The 19,044-nt window shown below is 44.1% G+C and overlaps 1 protein-coding gene across 6 annotated transcripts in view; it reads left to right on the top strand.

Moving 5' to 3' along the window:
- Positions 1–17,685: 17,685 nt before the first annotated feature.
- Positions 17,686–19,044, top strand: part of tbpl1 (TBP-like 1) — a 67,281-nt gene continuing 65,922 nt past the window's right edge. For 2 of the 6 annotated variants that reach the window (XM_063040413.1, XM_063040412.1), the window contains exon 1: positions 17,686–18,016. The gene's annotated coding sequence lies outside the window, so the exon portion shown is untranslated. Of the gene's footprint in view, positions 18,113–19,044 lie in introns of all 6 variants that reach the window. The other 4 variants (XM_063040415.1, XM_063040414.1, XM_063040416.1 and 1 more) reach the window with 3 other exon arrangements.

Here is a 19,044-nt window from a genome sequence, read left to right on the forward strand (position 1 = left end):
TGTGTGAGGTTGGGGCCACTGGACAGTAGTCATTCAAGACTGTCAGTTGGCCCTTCTTGAGTACTGGGCCTGGGACAACACATGATGTTTTCCACATAGTCAAGACTCTTTCCAGGCTGAGACTCAGACTGAAAATGCACTGAAGAACTTCACATTGCTGCTCAGCACACTCTTTCAGGACCTTGGGGTTCATACCATCCAGTCCCAATGCTTTGCCATGTCTGAGTTTCCCAGAGCCCTTCTCACCTGCTCAGTAGTGAAGGTGACTCCACAATGACTGGGGAGTTGGTGGAAGGTGGGGGCTGGGGGAGGTGAAGATTGGGATGATAGCAGTTGGTATGTGGAGGTGTGGATGGTAGGTTCAGGGAAAGGAATGGATGTAGACAGTGGTAGTCTGTGTTGTTCATCCATGTGTTGATTTGGGGGGGTAGGAGGAATGAGGGGAGGCGATAGTGCTGAGGGGGCATTGGGTGCCTTAGCACCTGGACTGGTGTGCTGAGAGGGGGTGACAACAGGGGGCCAATTGTCAAACCTATTGAAGAATTGGTTTAACTCTTTAACCCATCCACGGCTGCATTTCGAGGCTCTACAGCCTGGCTGATTGAAGCCAGTGATGTTCTTTATGCCTCGCCACACTTCCCATGTGCTACTCTGCCTAAGCTTGTTCTCCAGCCCTCTCCTGTATTCCTCTTTAGCCACCTTGATCTTCTCCTTTAGCTCCCTCTGCACGTTTCAACTCCTCCCGTCTCCTGATCTAAAGGTTCTCTTTCTGTGGCTGAGAAGCGCCTTTAGATCACTGGTGACCCATGGTTTGTTGTTAGGTAAGCAGCAAACAGTCCTGACGGTATTACAGTGTCAACACTGAAGGCATCGTCTGAAGAAGGATACCTTTTGTCAAAACTAAGAAAGAGGAGAAAGTAGTTAAGTTTTCACTAGGTGAGGGGAGAAGAAAGACAGAACAGAGTAAATGATTTTGATAGGGCAGATCCAAATGAGTTAATGGATACAGCTGCAAGCACCTTAAACTGATCTGAGTAGTGGCCTTTTAATGGTGAGGCTGTCCAATTGGCCCAATGGGCCAGAGCGTAGAAAAAGGAAAAAAAAATGAGCCAAGATGATGAGATACCAAAATGGTCATTTCTGACACAGACTAAAGGTAGAAATTTCTTATTGAGTCCAGAAAGCTGCAATGTGCCCAGGCTTCAAGCTTACATTGAGCCTTATATCAATGCAAAAGACTAAGACACAAATTCAGAATGTGAATGGGATGGTGAACTAAAGTGAAAAGCAACTGGAAGCCGGCTGAATGTGACGGCTGCATATTTAACACAGGTGTGCTGCAAGGTAGTCATCTAGACTGTGTTTCATCTCTCCAATGTAGAGAGTCCCACAATGTAAACATTGAATTCAGTACACTGGACTGGACAAAGTGCAAGTGAATGGAAGAAGCAAGAGGACATTCAATGCAGTTGTAACTTAAACTATTTTTATCTCCTGCTTCTACGTTGTGATTTTCCTTACTCATTAGTGACATCTGTTGGCCATTACCATGAATTTCATATTTTTCAGTTCTTACTAGGGATTTGGAATAACTTGCTTCCATGCTTGTTTTTTGAGTTCTGAGGGGGCTGATGAAGCCAATATGTGAACTTCAAATCTTTCAACAGATGAAACAAAATGTGCCTGGAAGAACAGATGGACATATAAAGTGGTATGCTCCTTCCATTGCTGATTTTGGGTTTTGTGTGCTCCCAATAAATGGACTTAAGTTTCAATGCCACTCCAAATGTTCTTTCTCCACTTTACATGGTTAAGGGTCATAAAACAAAGATACTACATTTCATAAAGGATGCTTTGAATTCTTTCTATTGTCCATCTGGTGATATCTTCCCATAACAGAGCTGAAAATATAGTGTCAGTTTCAAAAGTTGGAAATGGACACGCAATCAATATGGTCTGCCCACTGCTGCCTGCAGGGTACGTTGTGCAAGATACCAAAGTCAGTTACAGCCAAGACTACAGAAAATATAAGTGTCAGTTTTGTAGCATTAAAACTGCCACTATCCTTTTAATTATTGATGTTAATATTAGTGGAAGAGATCTTAGGACTGCAGATACAATTTATGGCTGAAAGTTGAACATATGAAGCTTCATTTTCCAAAATAAGAGAACAGTGGCTTGAGCACGCCATTTGTCAGTTCTATTAAAGAATCCAGACGGCTGGAGGAAGTAACAATAAAAGGCCCTCACGAGAAGTGCTACAAAGAATCATCACTTTCAGTAAGGAGCGGGAGCAGCATCAGTGAGGCTCTGAGAATACCTAAACAACTTTCAGGTTACACAAATAACAGACCTAACGATATTCAAGAAACTCAACCCGTTAGGATAAAGCAATCTGGTACCTACTCCATCCCTTGAATAGTTCCTTCCACAAACGCCACTGTGTATGGGATTGTGGCAATGAGAGTTGGAATAGCTGAGCTACAGTTTCTGTACAAACCTTCCCAACAATCACCACCATTATTCTTTATGCTACAGAGCTTGTGTAAACCCTATTGCCCGATGATAACCTGCAGTACCTGTTCCACTTTCTCCTATGTAACTGTGTGGGGTGTATTGTAGTGTGTCTGGGTGATGAATTGCTTTGGCAGTGAATGGGGGACGTAGGATGTTGGTCTGAGTCTGGGAGTACTGATAAGTCTGTAGTGATGTAGTGGCACATATGGTTGTGATGTGGATCTGACTGACAGATTCTTATGAGGTGAGTAATACAACAGTTTGTTGACTTGGTTGTTATTAGATGGGATTTGTTTCTGCTTTTACTGGCTTCTACTATGTGGATGGATGCACTTTTTATATCATTGCATTTATGTACTTGATAATTTTGTCCTGGGGTAGACTTTATCAGCTTGTCCTGCCATATACTAGATTTATATATGTGAGTTCTGGATCTCCAAGTTCTTGCATGTTATTATTTAACTTATCCTCTTTATTCTTCTGACTGAAATGAATTACTTTGCCTTATATCTGTTTATTTCATGAGTTCATGTCCCCCTGAGCTTGGTGCTATTCTCTCCTACTTTTCTAAGCATTTTACTATCTGCTAACATTAAAATTAAGCATTGTATACTTTTGTCTCAGTTATTAATATGACACAAAGAAAATAGTCTCAAGCAAGATCAACACAGAACAAACCACAATGTATATTGCTCTCTGTTCTGAACTACAGAAATTCTTTACTGCTCTCTGTTTTCTTTCTCTCAGCCAGTTTTGACTCCATATTGCTGCTTACATGTTAATCCCTTGAGCTTCAGTGTGGTAACACATCCATTATGTGGCACATTATGAAATTCCTTTTAGAAGTCAATCTAGATAAAATCGTCATCCAGACCAGCTGCTTTTGTTAATTTATCAGAGCTTATTCAAGTTAGTCAGGCACAACTCAACAAATGCCATGCACAGACAAGTGGCAATTAAATTTATCTCAGATAATCCCCTCCATTCCCTCCGCTAGTGTTAGGCTGACCGATCCAAAGTCACCTGGATTACTTTTTTAAATTTTTCAATTATGTTGCATTATCTTTAAGGGCCTGTTTCTTTGGTGTGTCTATGAATCTATTTCCACCATTTATCTGTCAGTGCCCAAGGATCCATTTCAACCACGTGGAGTATTTTATCATCTTGAACATTTGAGTTCCAATACTGCAGTTCAAAGTAAATTTATTATCAAAGTATATACTGTATATGTCACCATATACTACTGAGATTCATTTTCTTGTAGACATTCACAGAAAATACAAAAATGCACAATAGAACCAATAAAAAACTGCATACAATACAACCAAAGACAGACAAACAACCATTGTGCAGAAGTAAAATCACACCAACACAAAAAAGAAAAAAAAACAAAATAGTAATAAATAAATATTGAGAACATTAATGGTAGAGTCATTGAGACGGAGTCCATTGGTTGGAGAATCAGTTCATTGTTGTGGTGAGTAAAGTACTGAATCCTATCCAATTTCTCCACCTTTTCCTTATTTGTATCAACAAAACACATAATATAAATGAATACTGCAATGAAGTGCATATTGTATTGTGAGTGCTGGCACCTAATCTAGAAGGATAAGACAACTAAGAGCAGTTTAGTTGTTTTAATGGGTTATGAGGAACGGTCATTGACCTGAAATCTTGACTGGTTTCTCTTTCCATGGATTCTTGACTGGCTAAATTCTTTCAGCATTTCTGCCTTTGCTTCCAATTCCACCATCTGCAGTTTCACTTGTTTTCCAGGAGCCAGAAATATTAACTAAAGAAGATTGGTTATGCCACATTATAAAGTCGACATGCTTTCCTTAAGGGAAAATCTTGCCTGTTGGAATTCTTTGAGGAGATTACAAGTAGGACAGATAAAGGGGATGCAGTGGATGTTGTATATTTGTGCTTTCAGAAAGCAGTTGACAAGGTGCCACACTTGAGGCTGCTTACCAAGTCAAGTATTACAGGAAAGTTACTAAAGTGGTTAGAGCATTGGCTGATTGGTAGGAGGCAGTGAGTGGGAACAAAAAGATCCTTGTCTGGTTGGCTGCTGGTGACGAGTGGTGTTCTGCAAGGGTCAGCGTTGGGAATGCTTCTTCTCATGCTGTATATGGAATAGGTGGCTTTGCTACCAAGCTTTCAGATGATGCAAGGATTGGTGGAGGGACAGGTGGTATTGTGGAAAGAGGTAGGCTGCAGAAGATTAGGAGAATGGGCAAGGAAATAGCAGATGAAATACAATGCTGGAAAATGTATGGTCATGCACTTTGGTAGTAGAAATAAATGTGAGGAGAAGATGGCCGCACGATGCAGCATGCGCGTCCTCTCCGGTGAAATGATACCGTATTTGTTAAATAGGTACCGTGCACAATTCTGATTTGATGGAGACAGACGTGAGAAGCACGGAGGAACATCTGGAGAAACTTCTGAAATGCCCGGTTCGCTGCCGCTGCTACTGTGAGATCGAGAATCGCCGGAGAGAAGGCCCCAAATCCTCGGCTTTGCCTGTTGCTGGCGGCCAGGGCTGGGGTCAAAGCGCTTGGCAGAGATGGTGCTCGGTGCTCAGTGTCGGAGGGCTGGTCGGAAGCTCGGAGTTTTCAGATGACTCAGAGTCAGACTGTGGTCCTGTGCCTCCAGGATGCTGCATCGGCAAGTTTGTGGCACTGGAAGCTCATGGCAGGGAGATTTTTCTTCCTTTTCCCGTCTGCGTGAGATGATGGGACTTTCGAGAGACTTTGAACTTTTTTTACCATGCCCATGGCCTATTCTTCATCCAGTTATAGTATTGCTTGCACTGTTGTAACTATATGTTATAATTATGTGGTTTTTGTCAGTTTTTCAGTCTTGGTCTGTCTTGTGTTTCTCTGATATCACACCGGAGGAATATTGAATTCTTAATGCATGCATTACTAAATGACAATAAAAGAGACTGCATGTCCTCATAATCTAATCTAATCTAAATGACGAGAAAATCCAAAAATCTGAGATGCAAACAGACTTGGGAGTCCTTGTGCAGAACACTCATAGCTTATAGGTTAGCTTGTAGGTTGAGTTGGTGGTGAGGAAGACAAATGCAATGTTAGCATTAATTTCAAGTGGTCTAGAATACAAGAGCAGGGATGTGATACTGAGGCTTTATCAGATACTTCTGAGGACACACCTTGAGTATTGTGAACAGTTCTGGGCTCCTCATCTAAGATGTGCTGGCATTGGAGGGGGTCCAGAGGTGGTTCAAAAGGATGATTCCATGAATGAAAGGGTTATCATATGAGGAACATTTGATGGCTCTAGGTCTGTACTCACTGGAATTTAAAAGGATGAGGGGGATCTCATTGAAATCTTTCTAATGTTGAAAGGCCTAGACAGAATAGATGTGGAAAGAGGGTTTCCCACGGTGGGGGAGTCTAGGACAAGAGGGCACAGCCTCAGGATAGAGGGGTGCCACTTAAAACAGAGAAGTGGAGAATGTTCCACTTGATAGGCTCTTGATTGGACACAGCATCAAAGGTTATGGGGAAAAGGCCGGATAATGGAGTTGAAGAAGGGAAAAAAGGATCACCCATGATTGAATGGTGGAGCAGACTCGATGGGCCAAATGGCCTAATTCTGCTCTGATGTCTTATGGTCTTACTCAATAATTAATTACTTATACGGGTTTTTAAAGCAGTTAGTGTGTTACAGCCTACCTTGCAAATTGATGACAAATATCACCAAGACCCTCAAAATAATTATCTAAGTTGCAGAAAAGAATACTAAATCACTTCAAATGTCTTCAGCAATCATGGACTCAGGGTCTGAACTATATATATTCTTTGGCATAGTTGTATTTTACTGATATTTTATAAGTGCTTGCTGTCATGGATGTGTGAGGACTAGGCCTGTTTACAGTTGCCAGGAGAGAGGCATCAGAACCAGTGCGCTCCACTGGGGGCGGTGTGGCACAACATCCAGGCTGGAGTATGTCCTGCCTCCCCAGTATTCACTTGGCAAAAGACAAGCTGCAGTGTGGTTGAATGCAGATTTCTGCGGCATTCATGGACTCAGGGACTCAAGCTGTGTTGTTGCTTGTTTGCAGCTGCCAGGAGAGAGGCGTTGGAGCTGGTGTGATGCATTGGGGGTAGTGTGTCATGGCATCCAGTGTTCACTTGGCAGAATACGAGTTATGTTGTGGTCAACTGCAGATTTCTGTGGCATTCACTTTTTTTTTGTGCTTTCTACCTTGTAGGTGCTATTGACTGTTGGTACTGTGTTTTGTATCTTGGGCATGGAGTAACACTTTCTTGTTTGGCTGTATTCATGGGTATTCATGTATGTTTGAAAGACAATTAAACTTGAATTGAATTGAAAGTGAAGAAATAAAGTATTCAGAAAAAAAGAGGTGAAATTTAGCACATAGACACTCTTATTTCTAGAGGAAATCAAAAGGCGTGATGATATAGATGTTCCAAGTTATAGTTGTTTGATAGGGGAACAGAAAGAAGGTTCTGTGGCTGAGAACGAGATTCCGAGATGGTATGTTGTCTCCTGGGTGCCAGGGTCTGAGACATAATGGATCGAGTCCTCTACTTTCTTAAGCGCCAGAGATCATGGTCTATGTAGGTACCAATGACACAGGTAGGAAGAGTGACGAGGTACTGCATAGGGAGTTCAGAAAGTTAGGTGATAAGCTAAAGGGCAGCACCTCTAGGAGTATGCCATGTGCTAATGAGGCCAGAAATAGGAAGATTACACAGTTTAACACATGGCTAAAGAGTTGATGTAGGAGGGAGGACATCAGATTTTTGGATCATTGGGCTCCCTTCAAGGGAAGGTTGGATCTGTATGGAAGAGACTGTCTGCATCTGAACTGGAAGGGGACTAATATCACAGCAGGAAGGTTTGCTAGTACTGCACGATGGGGATTAAACTAGAGTTGCAGGGGAATGGGAACCAGAGTGGCAGAACAGTTAGTGGAGAGGTCCTGGAGACAGATGTTGGTAAGACCTCAGACAAAATCACGAATCAAAAGGTTGAGCATGGTGTAATTAGTGTCCCGAGCAGTGTATATTTCAATGCCATTAGTATCGCAGCAAAGGCAGACGAGCTCAGGGCACAGATCAACACTTGGAATTGTAGCCATTAGTGAGACTCATCTCAATATTTCAGAATTCCATTGTTTTAGAATTTGCAGAGCAGGAGGGATTGAAGGCAGAGTGGTGATGTTACTAGGTAAAGAAAACGTCACGGCAGTGCTCAATCAGACTGGAGGACTCTAGTGAAGCATTATGAGTGGAACTGAGAAATAGGAAATGTATGACCACATTAAAGAGGCTATATTATAGATCACCCAACAGCCCAACAGAGTTAGAGGAACAAATTTACTGAGAGATTGCAGACTCTTGCAAGAAACATAAGGTTGTTATAGTAGGTTATTTCAACTTTCCACATATTACCTAGGACTCCTATACTGTAAAGGGACTAGATGGGATAGAGTTTGTCAAATGTGTTCAGGAGAGTTTCCTTAATTGGTGCATAGAAGTCCCAATGAGAGAGTGTGTGATACTTGATCTGCTATTAGGGAATGAGACAGGGCAGGTGACGGAAGTTTGTAAAGGGAGCACTTTGCAACTAGTGATCATAATACCACTAGTTTCAAAAGAAATATGCAAAAAGATGGTTCTGATCTGGCTTTAGGATTCGTTTCCGAGCCTCTCAATTTGGACCTTCTGAGGATCCCAGGTACTCACATTTTATTGACTCTGCCTCTCGCCACTTCTCCCGTCAAGCTCTGAAGGCGACCCTCTCCGCCACGAGGAGGTATTTGGTGTCCCTATCCCAGACCCTTCCACACCTTCGGGACACTTTCTTCGCCATCTGTAATGGTCTTTCCCATTATTTCATCCTCTGTCGGATCCACGCCTGCAATCGCCGTTTTTTTGACTTTGTCATGTTAGGCAAAGATCGCAAGATCCTACATCTACGGACTCCAGAGCCTGCTGGCCATGAAACTAGCAGGCATGAACTTCAGATTGCGGCTCCTGCCATTGAGCTCACCGGCTCCAACACCTCAGGGCATATTCAAAACCTGGACTCCAGCAACGACCATGGACACCTTCAAAGTGATTGCGCAACCACCAACTGCAACTCCAGCCTTGAACTCCAGGCCGGGTCTTTATGTGCTGCTGTTGTGACTCCCGTCTCCCCTTCCCCCACCAATACTCTGCAACTCCGTCTTCCTCAGATCCCATCGTCAGCTCCTGGGTCCTCAGAGGCTCCATCTTCCTCTCACCCCAACCCTCCCCTCTCCATTGACACCCCCAGCCTCCTCCCTCCCCCCTCTGATCCCAGCTCTCATCCGTGCGGGGTCTTTACCATCCCCTCCAACCTTCAACTGTCGGAGGCAGAACGCTCTGTCCTCAGTAAGGGCCTCACCTTTGTCCCCCTTCACCCACACCTCAGCGAGTTCCATGTTCGCCATGATGCGGAACTCTTCTTCTGCCGTCTCCGAGCCTAATTCTTCAGCAAGGACTCTTCCACCCCCACCGCTGACCCCTTCTCCCATCTTCAACCCTCCTCTTCTTCATGGACACCCTGCTCTGGTCTTCTGCCTGCTCTGGATCTCTTTATCGCTAACTGCCGACGGGACATCAACCGTCTCGACTTCACCACACCTTGTTCCCATTCCATCCTCACTCCTTCAGAACGCTCTGCTCTCCACTCCCTCCGCACTAATCCTAACCTTATTATTAAACCCGCCGATAAGGGGGGTGCTGTTGCAGTCTGGCATACTGACCTCTACCTTGCTGAGGCACAGCGACAACTCGCAGATACCTCCTCTTATTTACCCCTCGATCGTGACCCCACTAAGGAGCACCAGGCCATTGTCTCCCACACCATCATCGACTTTATCCGCTCAGGGGATCTCCCATCCACTGCTACCAACCTTATAGTTCCCACACCTCACACTTCCCGTTTCTACCTCCTACCCAAGATCCACAAACCTGCCTGTCCTGGCAGACCTATTGTCTCAGCTTGCTCCTGCCCCACCAAACTCGTTTCTGCATACCTCGACACGGTTTTATCCCCCCTTGTTCAATCCCTTCTTACCTATGTTCGTGACACTTCTCACGCTCTTAAACATTTCGATGATTTTAAGTTCTCTGGCCCCCACCGCTTTATTTTCACCATGGATGTCCAGTCCCTATATACTTCCATTCCCTATCAGGAAGGTCTCAAAGCTCTCCGCTTCTTTTTGGATTCCAGACCTAATCAGTTCCCCTCTACCACCACTCTGCTCCGTCTAGCGGAATTAGTCCTTACTCTTAATAATTTCTCCTTTGGCTCCTCCCACTTCCTCCAAACTAAAGGTGTGGCTATGGGCACTCGTATGGGTCCTAGCTATGCCTGCCTTTTTGTTGGCTTTGTGGAACAATCTATGTTCCATGCCTATTCTGGTATCTGTCCCCCACTTTTCCTTCGCTACATCGACGACTGCATTGGTGCTGCTTCCTGCACGCATGCTGAGCTCGTTGACTTTATTAACTTTGCCTCCAACTTTCACCCTGCCCTCAAGTTTACCTGGTCCATTTCCGACACCTCCCTCCCCTTTCTAGATCTTTCTGTCTCTGTCTCTGGAGACAGCTTATCCACTGTTGTCTACTATAAGCCTACTGACTCTCACAGCTATCTGGACTATTCCTCTTCTCACCCTGTCTCTTGCAAAAATGCCATCCCCTTCTCGCAATTCCTCCGTCTCCGCCACATCTGCTCTCAGGATGAGGCTTTTCATTCCAGGACGAGGGAGATGTCCTCCTTTTTTAAAGAAAGGGGCTTCCCTTCCTCCACTATCAACTCTGCTCTCAAACGCATTTCCCCCATTTCACGCACATCTGCTCTCACTCCATCCTCCCGCCACCCCACTAGGAATAGGGTTCCCCTTGTCCTCACCTACCACTCCACCAGCCTCCGGGTCCAACGTATTATTCTCCGTAACTTCTGCCACCTCCAACGGGATCCCACCACTAAGCACATCTTTCCCTCCCCCCCTCTCTCTGCTTTCCGCAGGGATCGCTCCCTACGCGACTCCCTTGTCCATTCGTCCCCCCCATCCCTCCCCACTGATCTTCCTCCTGGCACGTATCCTTGTAAGCGGAACAAGTGCTACACATGCCCTTACACTTCCTCCCTCACCAACATTCAGGGCCCCAGACAGTCCTTCCAGGTGAGGCGACACTTCACCTATGAGTCGGCTGGGTTAATATACCGTGTCTAGTGCTCCCGATGTGGCCTTCTATATATTGGCGAGACCCAATGCAGACTGGGAGACCGCTTTGCTGAACACCTACGCTCTGTCCACCAGAGAAAACAGGATCTCCCAGTGGCCACACATTTTAATTCCACATCCCATTCCCATTCTGATATGTCTATCCACAGCCTCCTCTACTGTAAAGATGAAGCCACACTCAGGTTGGAGGAACAACACCTTATATTCCATCTGGGTAGCCTCCAACCTGATGGCACGAACATCGACCTCTAACTTCCGCTAATGCCCTACCTCCCCCTCGTACCCTATCAGTTATTTATTTTTATACGCACATTCTTTCTCTCACTCTCCTTTTTCTCCCTCTGTCCGTCTGACTATACCCCTTGCCCATCCTCTGGGTTCCCCCCCCCCGTCTTTCTCCCCGGACCTCCTGTCCCATGATCCTCTCATATCCCCTTTGCCAATCACCTGTCCAGCTCTCGGCTCCATCCCTCCCGCTCCTGTCTTCCCCTATCATTTTGGAACTCCCCCTCCCCCTCCCACTTTCAAATCTCTTACTAACTCTTCCTTCAGTTAGTCCTGACGAAAGGTCTCGGCCTGAAACGTCGACTGTACCTTTTCCTAGAGATGCTGCCTGGCCTGCTATGTTCACCAGCAACTTTGATGTGTCTTGCTTGAATTTCCCTCATCTGCAGAATTCCTGTTGTTTGTGTTCTGATCTGTGAGTTGAGATTCTAAGCTGGAGAAAGACCAACTTTGATGGTATCAGAAATGATCTGGCAAGTGTGGATTAGGACAGGCTGTTTTCTGGCAAAGGTGTACTTGGTAAGTGGGGGGCCTTTAAAAGTGAAATTTTGAGAGTAGAAATCTTGCATGTGCTGGTCAGAATAAAAGGTAACAATAACAAGTTTAGGGAACCATAGTTTTCAAGAGATATTGAGACACTGGTTAAGAAAAAATAGGAGCTGCATTGCTGGTATAGGCAGGTTGGAGCAAATGAGGTGCTGGCAAAGTATAAGAGATGGGAGAGAGCACTTAAGAAAGAAATCAGGCGGGCTAAAAGAAGGCATGAGGTTTCCCTAGCAGACAAGGTGAAGGAGAATCCTAAGGGACTTTACAGATATGTTAAGAGCAAAAGGATTTCAAGGGATAGAATTGGTCCTCTGGAAGATCAGAATGGTTTAACCCATGTCTGGAGACAGAGATGGGGGAGATTGTAAATACATTTTTATGCATCTGTATTTATTCAGGAGATGGACACAGAGTCTATAGAAGTGAGGCAAAGTGGCATGATCTTCAAGAACCCTATACAGATTACAGAGGAGGAGATGTTTGCTGTCCTGAGGCAAATCAGGGTGGATGAATCCCCAAGGGCTGACAAAGTATTCTCTCAGATCCTATAGGAGACCATATAACAAGTACAGCATGGAAACAGGCCATCTCGGCCCTTCTAGTCCGCGGCGAATGCTTACTCTCACCTAGTCCCATCTACCTGCACTCAGCCCATAACTCACTATTCCTTTCCTGTCCATATACCTATCCAATTTTTTTTTAATGACAAAATCAAACCTGCCTCTACCACTTCTACTGGAAGCTTGTTCCACACAGCTACCACTCTCTGAGTAAAGAAGTTCCCCCTCGAGCTACCCCTAAACTTTTGCCCCTTAACTCTCAACTCATGTCCTCTTGTTTGAATCTCCGCTACTCTCAATGGAAAAGCGTATCCATGTCAACTCTATCTAACCCTTAAAAATTTTAAATACCTCTATCAAGTCCCCCCCCTCAACCTTCTACGATCCAAAGAATAAAGACCTAACTTGTTCAACCTTTCTCTGTAACTTAGGCGCTGAAACCCAGGTATGATTCTAGTAAATCTACTCTGTACTCTCTCTATTTTGTTGACATCTTTCCTATAATTCGGTGACCAGAACTGTACAGAATACTGCAAATTTGGCCTCGCCAATGCCTTGTACAATTTTAACATTACATCCCAACTCCTATACTCAATGCTCTGGTTTAGAAAGGCCAGCATACCAAAAGCTTTCTTCACCACCCTATCCACATGAGATTCCACCTTCAGGGAACTATGCACCAATATTCCTAGATCACTCTGTTCTACTGCATTCCTCAATGCCCTACCATTTACCATGTATGTACTATTTTGATTAGTCCTACCAAAATGTAGCACCTCACACTTATCAGCACTAAACTCCATCTGCCATCTTTCAGCCCACTCTTCTAACTGGCCTAAATCTCTCTGCAAGCTCTGAAAACCTACTTCATTATCCACAACGCCACCTATCTTAGTATCATCTGCATACTCACTCATTCAATTTACCACTCCATCATCCAGATCATTAATTATATGACAAACAACATTGGACCAAGTACAGATCCCTGAGGCACACCACTAGTCACCGGCCTCCAATCTGACAAACAGTTATCCACCACCGCTCTCTGGCATCTCCCATCCAGCCACTGTTGAATCCATTTTACTATTTCAATATTAATACCTAACGATTGAACCTTCCTAACTAACATTCCATGTGGAACCTTGTCAAAGGCCTTACTGAAGGCCATATAGGCAACATCCACCACTTTACCCTCGTCAATTTTCCCAGTAACCTCTTCAAAAACTTCGATAAAATTTGTCAAACATGACCTTCCACGCACAAATCCACGTTGACTGTTCCTAATCAGACCCTGTCTATCCAGATGATTATATATACCATATCTAAGAATACTTTCCATTAAATTACCCACCACTGAAGTCAAAATTACAGGTCGATAATTGCTAGGTTTACTCTTAGAACACTTTTCAAACAATGGAACCACATGAGCAGTACACCAATCCTCCAGCACCATCCCTGTTTCTAATGACATTTGAAATATTTCTGTCAGAGCCCCTGCTATTTCCACACTAACTTCCCTCAAGGTCCTAGGGAATATCCTGTCAGGACCTGGAGACTTATCCACTTTAATATTCCTTAACAGCACCAGTACTTCATCTTCTTTAATCATAGTTTCCATAACTACCCTACTTGTTTCCCTTACCTTACACAATTCAATATCCTTCTCCTTAGTGAAAACCGAAGAAAAGAAATTGTTCAAAATCTCCCCCATCTCTTTTGGCTCCGCATATAGCTATCCACACTGATTCTCTAAGGGACCAATTTAATCCTCACTATCCTTTTGCTATTAATATAACTGTAGAAACCCTTTGGATTTATTTTCACCTTACTTGCCAAAGCAACCTCATATCTTCTTTTAGCTTTCTAATTTCTTTCTTAAGATTCTTTTTACATTCTTTATATTCCTCGAGCACCTCATTTACTCCAAGCTGTGTATGTTTATTGTAGATTTCTCTCTTTTTCTGAACCAAGTTTCCAATATCCCTTGAAAACCATGGCTCTCTCAAATTTTTAACCTTTCCTTTCAATCTAACAGGAGCATAAAGATTCTGTACCCTCAAAATTTCACCTTTAAATTACCTCCATTTCTCTATTATATCCTTCCCATAAAACAAATTGTCCCAATCCACTCCTTTTAAATCCTTTCGCACCTCCTCAAAGTTAGCATTTCTCCAATCAAAAATCTCAACCCTGGGTCCAGTCCTATCCTTCTCCATAATTATATTGAAACTAATGGCATTGTGATCACTGGACCCGAAGTGCTCCCCAACACATACCTCTGTCACCTGACCTTTCTCATTCCCTAACAGGAGATCCAACATTGCCCCTTCTCTAGTTGGTACCCCTATGTATTGCTGCAAAAAACTATACTGCACACATTTTACCAACTCCAAACCATCCAGCCCTTTTACAGAATGGGCTTCCCAGTTTATGTGTAGAAAATTAAAATCTCCCACAGTCACATCCTTGTGCTTACTATAAATATCTGCTAAATACTGATAAAATACTGAGACCCCAGCAGAGATATTTAAATCATCCTTAGAGACACGAGAGGTACCAGAGGACTGGAGGACAGCTGATGTTGTTCTGCAGTTTAAGGAAGGCTCTCGATGTAAACCAGGAAAATATAGGCCAGTGAGCCTGACATCAGGAGTGGGAAAGTTGTTGGAAGGCATTCTAAAGGACCGGATATATAAGTATTTGGATAGACATGGTATGATTAAGGATAGTCAGTATGGCTTTGTGCATGTTAGGTCATGTCTAACCAATCTTCCAGAGCCTTTTTCACCACACATCTGGTGTGCACATACCAGTGAGGTCCTCGGTGATGTGGATGCCGAGGAACTTTAAGCTGTTTACCCCCTCAACCCCAAATCCATTGATTTTAATAGGGGTTAGCCCATCTCCATTCCTCCTATATTCCACAACCAACTCCTTTGTTTTTGTGACATTGAGGGAGTGGTTGTTTTCTTGACACCACTGTGTCAGAGAGATGACTTGTTCTCTGTAGGCCACCTCATTATTGTTTGAGATAAGGCCAATCAATGTAGTGTCATCGACAAATTTAATTAGCAGATTGGAGCTGTGGGTGATGATACAGTCATGTGTATACAGGGAGTAAAGGAGGGGACTCAGTACACAGCCCTGAGGGGCTCCTGTATTGAGAGTCAGAGGGTTGGAGGTGAGGGAGCCCAGTCTTACAACCTGCTGGCAATCTGATAGGAAGTCTGGGATCCAATTGCACAGGGCAGGGTTGAGGCCGAGGTCTTTGAGCTTCTTGTCGAGCCTGGATGGAACTATGGTGTTGAATGCTGAATTGTTTGTTTGGAAGTGTGTTTGGATAGGTATGTGTTGGTAGGAACATGGTAATGAGAGTAGGCAGTGTAAATGGTTTCGGCATGGACTGAAGGTTCTGTTTCTATGCTGCACTTTTCTATGACTCTCAGATAATCAATTATTATTACAGGCACCAAGATAGTTTTGTTTTGAAAGCCACTCACACAGACTGCTCCCAACATAAACACCTCAAGATAGTACAAAGGGAAAAATAACAGATGTAGAACACAGTACAGGTTATAGAGAAAGTGCAGTGACATAGACTAATACGTCACAAGAACCACAAGAATGTAGATTGAAAGATCATGAACAGATTTCATCCTTAGGAAGGAAGCTTAAAGTATTTAGTGGCACAAGTTGAGGGAAAAATTAATTCCAGAGAAACACACATAAAATGCTTAAGGAACCCAGGAAGTTAGGCAACATTTATGTATGGGAATAAACTTGGTGCTATTTGATAGCAGTATACAAGGCAGACTGCAACACACTATCAGTGTTTTCAAAAAGTGTTTAGGATAATGAATCAGGTCTTCATCAGGTCTCAGCCCAGAATGCCAATTGTTTATTCCTCTCCATTGATGCTGCCGAACTTGCTGAGTTGCTCCGGTGTTGCTCAAGACTTCCAGCATCTGTGTTTATAATTCCAGAGAAATCTGTTTCATGCTGAGCATATAAAACTCGGCACTTAGTATAGATTGAACAAATTACATTGATGCATTAAGAAAAGATTTTAAATCAAAAACAAGCACAGAGTTAAAATTTTGGAGCAAGAGTCAGACTTGAGGAAATATTTTTTCCTGTATGGTGCAGTTATAAAGAATACACCCCCTGACCTTAAGGATGATGAAAATAGGATCAGTAAAGGTGCTTAAAAGTGAATTGGTTAAATGTTTGAAACAGAAGCCTCTGGAGATGGGATAGAGCAGTAGATGGGTACAGATGGGTTTGCATTAGAGTTCAGAGATAAGTGGGACCTGTTTCTATGCTGTGTAACTGTAAGACTCTGCAGCCTCCAAGTATTCAGAGCTAAAGTATAGCAGCAAAGGAGAAACGAATGCTCAAGTGGACTTTGTAAGTTTAGAAACTGTGGAATTAGTGGCACTTTTTAAGTAATTTAAAATGTAAGTCATATTTTGAAAAGTAAAGACATTTCAAGGATGGATCTTAAAATCTGACTAAAATCTACCAGTAACCCCTACTGCTATTTCCCAGTAAAATTAATTGAAACGAAAGCTTTATAAATATAACAGTAAGCGAGGGACAAAATGATATGATGGTAACATGAGATGATATAGGGCGACACACATAAAAGTTGCTGGTGAACGCAGCAGGCCAGGCAGCATCTCTAGGAAGAGGTGCAGTCGACGTTTCAGGCCGAGACCCTTCAGACCCTGACGAAGGGTCTCGGCCTGAAACGTCGACTGCACCTCTTCCCAGAGATGCTGCCTGGCCTGCTGCATTCACCAGCAACTTTGATGTGTGTTGCTTGAATTTCCAGCATCTGCAGAATTCCTGTTGTTTATGATACAGGGCGAATGCTTGCCCGGACCATAAATGTGCACCGAACTGAAGATTCTTTTTGATAAGTAATTAGTCTAATTTTCATGCAGTCACTTGCCAGAATTGCGAAATAAAACAACCAAAATTACTTCTCCGTGCACTTCCCTTAAGAGTTACTTCCACTTAAATTTTGTGGGTTTAAACGAGGTGACCAATAAAACTAATATGGAGCCCACCCAGGTCTGCCTTACACCGAAGGTCTAGTGTGGCAAACACGGTGAAGTGTTACTTCTACCGTGCTCCCATCACATGGACTCGACGAGCTCACTGCCTCTCCAAATGCTCATTCACCTATGGAGCGGTAAGTGGGAAGAGGTTCTCACTTGCTGAAGTTCGAGCAGGTTGTGAGTATATCATTGAATCCTTTCCCTTCCCCAGCTAATGACCTCCTTTGCTGTAAGAGCCAGAGAACAGGATGCAAGGACAACATCGCTGCCTCCGCCGGTAGATCGCGCCCACCGGCTCGAACACCAACCCCTCCCCCAAGTCCTGGGACGGAAATCCCGCCCACCCAAGCACTCCCATTGGCTTCGTGCCTCAGCAGCCTTGTTCCGACTGGCGAGTCGCGCTGTCAGTCTAGCGAGTAGGCGTCGCGGTTCCGGGGTCCGGCTGCGTGCTGGAAGAGTAAGAATCGGAACGCTGGCTCTTTCGGACCGTTAAACGGTCGAGCGATCGCCGTTCGACTGTGGTTAGCAGCAGCAGGAGAGAGGCCAGGCCGAGCGACTGGTCCGCCCAGTGCTGCATCACCCTGCCCCGGAGCCCGACTGGGCTCAGGCCGAGAGCTGCGAAAGGCCTTCCTTAGTTCCTCCGGTACTTTGTGTCAGAAGCTGGCCGCCCGCGATCCGGGCCTCGGGTTGAGAGTTGTGGTTGTACAGACCTCGCCCGGGCTGAAGAAGAAGACTGGCACCGAGCCCTCCAGGTGGAGTAGGTACGGGGGCCTGGTGAACCTGATCTCTTTCTTCTCTCTCCTATGTCCCTTCTCCACCGGAGAGGACTCTGGCAGGGCTCCCGCCTCCCCACTCGGGTAATTACTGGGGGCTGCGATGATTCTTCGAACTTGCTCGCTAATCTGTTGGTTCTTTACCGTGGGCCGTTGGACCCTGCCTTCATTCGCGCCGCACGGTGCACGTTGCATCTGCACTGACTAGGCCTCTTTGTTGTGGTCCGTGTTTTCCGTCGCTAATTGTTTTGCATGTGATCTTGGGGTAAATACATGAGGTGCTTCTTTCAAGAAGCGAATATTTTCCTATTGAACATTTAGTGGTGGGATGTGGAATGAATTGATGGTTAAGGTGCGTTTCTATTTAATGAATCAGGTAACCGAGGAAGCCAGTAAATAATTGGTTGTAATTCAGCCTAACTTGCTTCACCTCTATGGGCATTATCTTAAGTTGAGGACAAAGTTGCTTCGTGAAGTTGTTGTGACACTAAACTGTGGTTTGTTTTCAAATCATTCTGTGATGCAGCAAGATCAATGGTACGAAATGTCAATTTGGTGATAACTGAATGGCAAAAAGTACACCGAGGACAGTTCTTAGGCTGCATGTAATTCAAGCAAGTTAATTTGATCAAGCAGTTTTTAATTTTGTGAATTATTCAGTAAGAAGGGAAGACTAAGTTGTATGGTCGGAAAGCCGAGTTCTCATTACATCAGGGTATTTGATTTGAGGGAATGCTCTCTATTTTGCGATGACTATTGTCAGCGGTTTGATGTATACTTCGGAGCGAAAGACAATTGATCCTTATACAGGTAACTCAAATCATCCTGTAACTGGACAAAGTTCAAGATAGTTTGAGTTGTTAGGTTGTTGCAATGACACTTTTGTTTCATCTGGTCAGTTTGCAAAGGTATTTATGAAATACCTTGTCGAATGGTTTGGTGTTAAGTTTCAAGTATTTGCATTGTTTACTTGTCTACATAGAGGAACAATTGTTTAGAAATACTTCTGATATATA

The sequence above is a fragment of the Mobula hypostoma genome, chromosome 2, assembly GCF_963921235.1.
Source record: "Mobula hypostoma chromosome 2, sMobHyp1.1, whole genome shotgun sequence".
Classification (NCBI taxonomy): domain Eukaryota; kingdom Metazoa; phylum Chordata; class Chondrichthyes; order Myliobatiformes; family Myliobatidae; genus Mobula; species Mobula hypostoma.